General features: G+C 41.1%; 1 long non-coding RNA gene across 1 annotated transcript; it reads right to left on the reverse strand.

The window, feature by feature from the left end:
- Nucleotides 1–4164: 4164 nt before the first annotated feature.
- LOC149984863 (uncharacterized) lies at nucleotides 4165–6864 on the reverse strand. Its single transcript, XR_016484422.1, has 6 exons — nucleotides 6709–6864; nucleotides 6137–6264; nucleotides 5829–5936; nucleotides 4885–5729; nucleotides 4759–4801; nucleotides 4165–4578 (listed from the first exon to the last, which is right to left on the reverse strand). It is a non-coding gene; the product is annotated as an uncharacterized LOC149984863 (long non-coding RNA).
- Between the last annotated feature and the right edge of the window lie 554 nt (nucleotides 6865–7418).

The following is a 7418-nucleotide window of genomic DNA, read 5'->3' on the forward strand; positions in this document are numbered from 1 at the left end:
TGTGAGGATATAGGCCTTGTTATAGAGACGTGCAAAAAGCATATGCTACCACTTGTTTGCTTAGGTTGAGGAAAAACAATGGTCCATATTATATAAAGCGAACTAGGCTATAACAATGATTAACTCCACAATTATTTCAGCATAGTCTACTAGCCTATCGAAGGTCTTGCGCAGCCTAAACATCACAGGAAAATGTGGTTGGTTTATTAAATGCTTTGCAATTTAGAGCTATGCCTAACGCAAAATACCAAAAAGTTAGAATTGGTGTGGGCCTACGCATCGACCAAACAGTTTAACAAATAAATACATATATTATTCAGGAGAATCCCATTGAATCAGGCTATTCATTTCAGTGCAATTGCGTTCTTACTCATATTCTTAGACTAAACGGAACCGAAAACACCCCAGCCTGTTTTGATCACAGATCATGATGAAGCCTGAACATTTAAGCTGTCTGTCATTGATTTGGCCAACAATTGCCTATAGATTTGATACACGTGAAGACCTATATTTAATCTGGAATTGACAAACAAAAGCATGAATAGGATCCCGATTTTTTTCCCCCACGTCATATTTATTACCAATTAGGCTAAATTTATTCCTACTAATTTGCATAGGCTAACCATTGCGATTAATGTTATTTACCATCTTCTGCTTTTTATGAATAAACAGGCATCAGTGTAAACATAATATCATTACCATGACCTATACACACATTAATGTTACTTACCTTACAGATCACAAAGTGAGCTAATTTCCACTCCATTCATATGCAAATACATTTGATTCATACACTGGCTTGTCTGGCTGTCATGTTTTCATTTTAAACAGGCATTCCCTTATTTACACTTTTTATTTACACGCTTTTCAACCGTTCGCTGCCCGCACCTGCCCGCCCGACTAGCATCACCAACCTGGACGGTTCTGACCTATAATTTGTGGACAACTACAAATACCTAGGTGTCTGGCTAGACTGTAAACTCTCCTTCCAGGCTCATATTAAACATCTCCAATCCAAAATCAAATCTAGAATCGACTTTCTATTTTGCAACAAAGCCTCCTTCACTCACCCCGCCAAACTTACCCTAGTAAAACTGACTATCCTACCGATCCTCGACTTTGGCTATGTCATCTACTAAATAGCCTCCAATACTCTACTCAGCAAACTGGATGCAGTCTATCACAGTGCCATACCAAATCACCTTATTCCACCCACCACTGCAACCTGTATGCTCTCGTCGACTGGCCCTCGCTACATATTCGTCGCCAGACCCACTGGCTCCAGATCATCTATAAGTCTATGCTAGGTAATGCTCCACCTTATCTCAGCTCACTGGTCACGATAACAACACCCACCCGTAGCACATGTTCCAGCAGGTACAGTGGGGAGAACAAGTATTTGATACACTGCAGATTTTGCAGGTTTTCCTACTTACAAAGCATGTCTGTAACAGAGGTCTGTAACATGGGTACACTTCAACTGTGAGAGACAGAATCTAAAACAAAAATCCAGAAAATCACATTGTATGATTTTTAAGTAATTAATTTGTATTATAATCACCTACCAACCAGTAAGAATTCCGGCTCTCACAGACCTGTTAGTTTTTCATTAAGAAGCCCTCCTGTTCTCCACTCATTACCTGTATTAACTGCACCTGTTTGAACTCGTTACCTGTATAAAAGACACCTGTCCACACACTCAATCAAACTGACTCCAACCTCTCCACAATGGCCAAGACCAGAGAGCTGTGTAAGGACATCAGGGATAAAACTGTAGACCTGCACAAGGCTGGGATGGGCTACAGGACAATAGGCAAGCAGCTTGGTGAGAAGGCAACAACTGGGCGCAATTATTAGAAAATGGAAGAAGTTCAAGATGACGGTCAATCACCCTCAGTTTGGGGCTCCATGCAAGATCTCACCTTGTGGGGCATCAATGATCATGAGGAAGGTGAGGGATCAGCCCAGAACTACACAACAAGACCTGGTCAATGACCTGAAGAGAGCTGGGACACAGTCTCAAAGAAAACCATTAGTAACACACTACGCTGTCATGGATTAAAATCCTGCAGCGCACACAAGGTCCCCCTGCTCAAGCCAGCGCATGTCCAGGCCAGTCTGAAGTTTGTCAATGACCATCTGGATGATCCAGAGGAGGAATGGGAGAAGGTCATGTGGTCTGATGATACAAAAATAGAGCTTTTTGGTCTAAACTCCACTCGCCCTGTTTGGAGGAAGAAGAAGGATGAGTACAAACCCAAGAACACCATCCCAACCGTGAAGCATGGAGGTGGAAACATCATTCTTTGGGGATGCTTTTCTGCAAAGGGGACAGGACGACTGCACCGTATTGAGGGGAGGATGGGGCCATGTATCGCAAGATCTTGGCCAACAACCTCCTTCCCTCAGTAAGAGCATTGAAGATGGGTTGTGGCTGGGTCTTCCAGCATGACAACAACCCAAAACACACAGACAGGGCAACTAAGGAGTGGCTCCGTAAGAAGCATCTCAAAGTCCTGGAGTGGCCTAGCCAGTGTCCAGACCTGAACCCAATAGAAAATCTTTGGAGGGAGCTGAAAGTCTGTATTGCCCAGCGACAGCCTCGAAACCTGAAGGATCTGGAGAAGGTCTGTATGGAGGAGTGGGCCAAAATCCCTGCTGCAGTGTGTGCAAACCTGGTCAAGAACTACAGGAAACGTATGATCTCTGTAATTGCAAACAAAGGTTTCTGTACCAAATATTAAGTTCTGCTTTTCTGATGTATCAAATATTTATGTCATGCAATAAAATGCAAATTAATTACTTAAAAATCATACAATGTGATTTTCATTTTAGATTTCGTTTCTCACAGTTGAAGTGTACCTATGATAAAAATTAAAGACCTCTACATGCTTTGTAAGTAGGAAAACCTCCAAAATCGGCAGTGTATCAAATACTTGTTCTCCCCACTGTATATCTCACTGGTCATCCCCAAAGCCAACACCTCATTTGGCCACCTTTCCTTCCAGCTCTCTACTGCCAGTGACTGGAACGAATAGCAAAAATAGCTGAAGTTGGAGACTTTTATTTCCCTCACCAACTTTAAACAATCTGCTGTCTGAGCAGCTGTGCATAATCCATCTGTAAATAGCCCACTCAATATACCTACCTCATCCCCATACGTTTTTTAATTTACTTTTCTGTTATTTTGCACACCAGTATCTCTACTTGCACATCATAATCTGCTCATTTATCACTTCAGTGTTCATCTGCTAAATTGTAATTATTCGCTCCTATGGCCTATTTATTGCCTACCTCCTTATGCCTTTTGCACACACTGTATATAGACTTTTTCCCCCCTACTGTGTCATTGACTTGTTTATTCCATGTGTAACTCTGTGTTGTTGTCTGAGTCACACTGCTTGTCACGACTTCCGCCGAAGTCAGCTCCTCTCCTTGTTCTGCATCGCCGCTCCATTATTCATATATCCATTTGGCTTGTATTGTTTCCATACACACCTGGTTGTCATTTCCCCAATCAATCTACTTGTATTTAACCCTCTGTTTCCCATCATGTTTTGTGTGTAATTGTTTCATGTTATTGTGTTTTTTTACGCGCTTTACTTTTGTTATGTTCTGTGTTTTGAGCGCGTTTGATTTATGTAGCTGCTCTCATTTTTCGAACTAAAATAAAAGTGCGCCTGTTTACATCACTCTACTCTTCTGCACATGACTTCGCCTATACACCTGATGACAGAATTACACATCAAAACATGATGGAAAACAGAGGGTTAAATACAATGGAACAAGACAAGACAAATGGATATGAAAAATTGAGCGGCGATGGCTAGAAAGGCGGTGACGTCGATCGGCGAACGAACAAGGAGAGGAGCCGACTTCGGCGGAAGTCGTAACAGCTTGCTTTACCTTGCCCAGGTCGCAGTTGTAAATGAGAACCTGTTCTCAACTAGCCTACCTAGTTAAATAAAGGTGAAAAAAATGTATGATTTAAAAAACATTATAGCTAATTAGTACACCCTTGTGGTTGAGTATGTCTATTGTATGTCTTATGATACAAATACCATCAAGGGATACGTTAGAATTTACAATAACGAACACCTTATGAAACAGCTGTGAAAACCAATCTATAAATATTTTAGACTTAAATACATAACCATTTATATATTTTTGGTACAATTTTGGTCAATTTACTTTCAGATTTTTTGTACACTCACATGGCAATCATAGACTAAAATACAGAATTCTGGTGTGTGGAATAGAGAGGAGGTGGGTATTGTGTGGATGGGAGGTTCTGCCTGCCACTTGTTTTTCAACAGGTAGTGGACTTGAAGAGGGAAACTGCAAAGTCCAGGAACTGCTCCCCTCTTTGTTCTGAGTGTTTGCAGTGATAATGTTTTTAGCTAATCTGTGCAGCTCACATTGTGTACCCAGTATGATAGTGTTCTTGCTCTTTCTTAGCAGATAATGACAACATGACATTAACAGTAGCTGATGTAATGAAAAGTTGTAGGGTGGTTGGTAATGGAGGACATCAGGTGGATCCATATCTGGGTGTTAGGACCCCAGTACCCCTAGGTCCTGGAGAACAGGAGCAGAGTAAAGGGAACAGGGTAGGAGACAGACATAATAATTTATAATCATTTAACCTGTGTTTGCTTGTTTATCAGCTATGTAAAAATACAGTTATTGAATTATTTAATTTAAAATGTTTGATTAGACATGTAATAATGTTAATGGCAGACAGAAAATAAAGGATACCTGTCTCATTTTTTATGTCAGTGGGGCTGGTAAAGGATGGTCCCTAGAAAATATAGAGATGAGTTGTGAGAGAAACTCCAGGGTGGTGTCATGACAACTGGAGGCATACACCTTAACAGTACCAACCTGGAAGTGGCGGTTACTTAATGTGACCCAGTGGTTAGCCTTGAGATTGACTATTTGGAGAAACCCTGGGCTAGTGTTGGTACTGCTGACAGCATGGTAATTCCGCCCACCACGAGGCTGCAAATGCAAATAGTTTTCATCTGAGATTTTTATATTTCACCTTAACGGATGTTGACCCCAGCTAGGAGCAAAAGAGTGTAACAGTATAGCTACTGTTCCTCTCCTCACCCCTACCTGGGCTCGAACCAGGGACCCTCTGCACACATCAACAACTGACACGCACCAGGCCACGGCCCTTGCAGAGCAAGGGGAACAACTACTTCAAGGTCTCAAGAGCGAGGGATGTCACCGATTTAAATGCTATTAGCACGCACTACCGCTAACTAGCTAGCCATTTCACATCACTCATCCCCCTTTTGACCTCCTCCTTTTCCTCAGCAACCAGTGATCCGGGTCAACAGCATCAATGTAACAGTTTAACTTTGGTCCGTCCCCTTGCCCCTACCCGGGCTCGAACCAGGGACCCTCTGCACACATAGACAACTGACACCCACAAAGCATCATTACCCATCGCTCCACAAAAGCCACGGCCCTTGCTGAGCAAGGGGAACCATTACTTCAAGGTCTCAGAGCGAGTGACGTCACCGATTGAAACGCTATTAGTGCGCACCACCGCTAACTAGCTAGCCATTTCACATCGGTTACAAGAGCAGCAAGCTTTCCTGGGTCTCGCCTTCCTTTCATCCTTCTTCCATGTCATTCACCCAGATGTCAAAACACTTGGTCCCCTTGATTCTTCTCAGGTGGCTCTCCTTCTCATGTGCCCTGTCCATGTTCAGTCTCACCTTGATTGATATAAATAAATGCAATTATATTTCATATTATCACATATTATATCTCTTGGAAGGCCAGAAAATAAATGAACAGTGGACAATAATTTTTACCTGGTCAAAAACCTCCACATCCTTCTCAGTCCGTGCCTGAAGGGGATCTTCGAAGGCATTCTGATCTGGTTCGACTACTTCCACCACATCAGGTGGAGTATTAGTGACCTCAAAGTACAATATACAAAAACAGCAAAAGAAAAACACGAAGTAAATAAAAAAATATATACTACAGTATATGCAATAATGTTATATACAATTTCATTGTTTACGTCAGTTAACTGCTGTGGCTCCCCTCCATACAGCAGATGATTTAGTGAATACTCTGGAGGCATGGACACTGCTGTGTTGTGTGCAAAGATAATTACCTTCAGATTGTCCTTCCACCATTCCTGGTACCCGTCAAGGGACTTGCCCATGGCAGTCCCGTTGGTCCATTAATTCCTCCCCGCACTTGCCATGAGGTGCGTGTCCCCAGCCCGGAGTCACCATACATCTACACGTTCACATTATATAACTCACTGTCCTTTCGGCGTCAATTTCGAACCCCCCCTCCCCTCTAAATTACTGGATGTCTATGCGAAACAATACTACAACCATTACATTTAACTGACATTGACTAAAACTAACTAGGCTAGAGCTAACTACTATGGCGCTTAGCCAAGCTAAATTTGGTTAGCATCAAGCTACCGAACTGTTAAAACGCTATTTTCGTACAAATATTAACACTAACACATTTTATCGTGTCATCACATATTTACATATATTACCTCAAGTAAACTGAGCCTTTGTTCATAGAAAATAAAATTGTATCCATAACGTTGAAAAAAAAAGTACAGAAAGTTTGGACGTCATGTAAACCATTAGCAACCTAGCCTAACTCCTTTAATTTACTTACAATGGGGGAATACCAACCAATTTTTCACTCAGTTAAAATTACCTTCAAACGTCACCAAACTCATGGACTATGTAAATAACCACGTTACCTCAATATTTTGAGTCATATTGCATTTTTGCACATTACATACTTGAAATAAAAGGGTAAAATTATGAGACTGAGAAACGTTCGTTTTCAGAACTAGTCATTTTCCATAATGAAGAAGAAATGGTAAATATCTCCCCAACTCACTTATTGACGTCACAGCTCCCCTACCGGCAGAAATGATATACATACATTAAATACAAATACCTGGGAGGCAAAATAAACAAAATTTAAAAAAAAACAAAATATGACCATACATATGTGTGTCACATACACATGGCATATGCTTGAGTACGACCTTGACATTTCTGATCTGCTTGTCTCTATAAATGAACACTAGAACATTGGTAGCCAGAATTAGCTATTTCAAATCTAACTTTGTCACATGCGCAGAATACAAGTGTAGACCTTACCGTGAAATGCTTACTTACAAGCCCTTAACCAACAGAACAGTTCAAGAATAGTTTAAGAGAATATTTATTAAATAAAGTAAAAAATGAAATAAAAAATAATAAAAAGTATCACAATAACATAACAATAACGAGGCTATATACAGGGGGAACCGGTACTGAGTCAGTGTGCGGGGGTACAGGTTGAAGTCATTTGTAGGGGTGAAGTGACAATGCATAGATAATAAATAGCGAGTAGCAGCATTGTACAAAACAGAT

The sequence above is a fragment of the Oncorhynchus mykiss genome, chromosome 2 (genome assembly GCF_057628025.1).
Source record: "Oncorhynchus mykiss isolate SJ-2025 chromosome 2, ASM5762802v1, whole genome shotgun sequence".
Classification (NCBI taxonomy): Eukaryota; Metazoa; Chordata; class Actinopteri; order Salmoniformes; family Salmonidae; genus Oncorhynchus; species Oncorhynchus mykiss.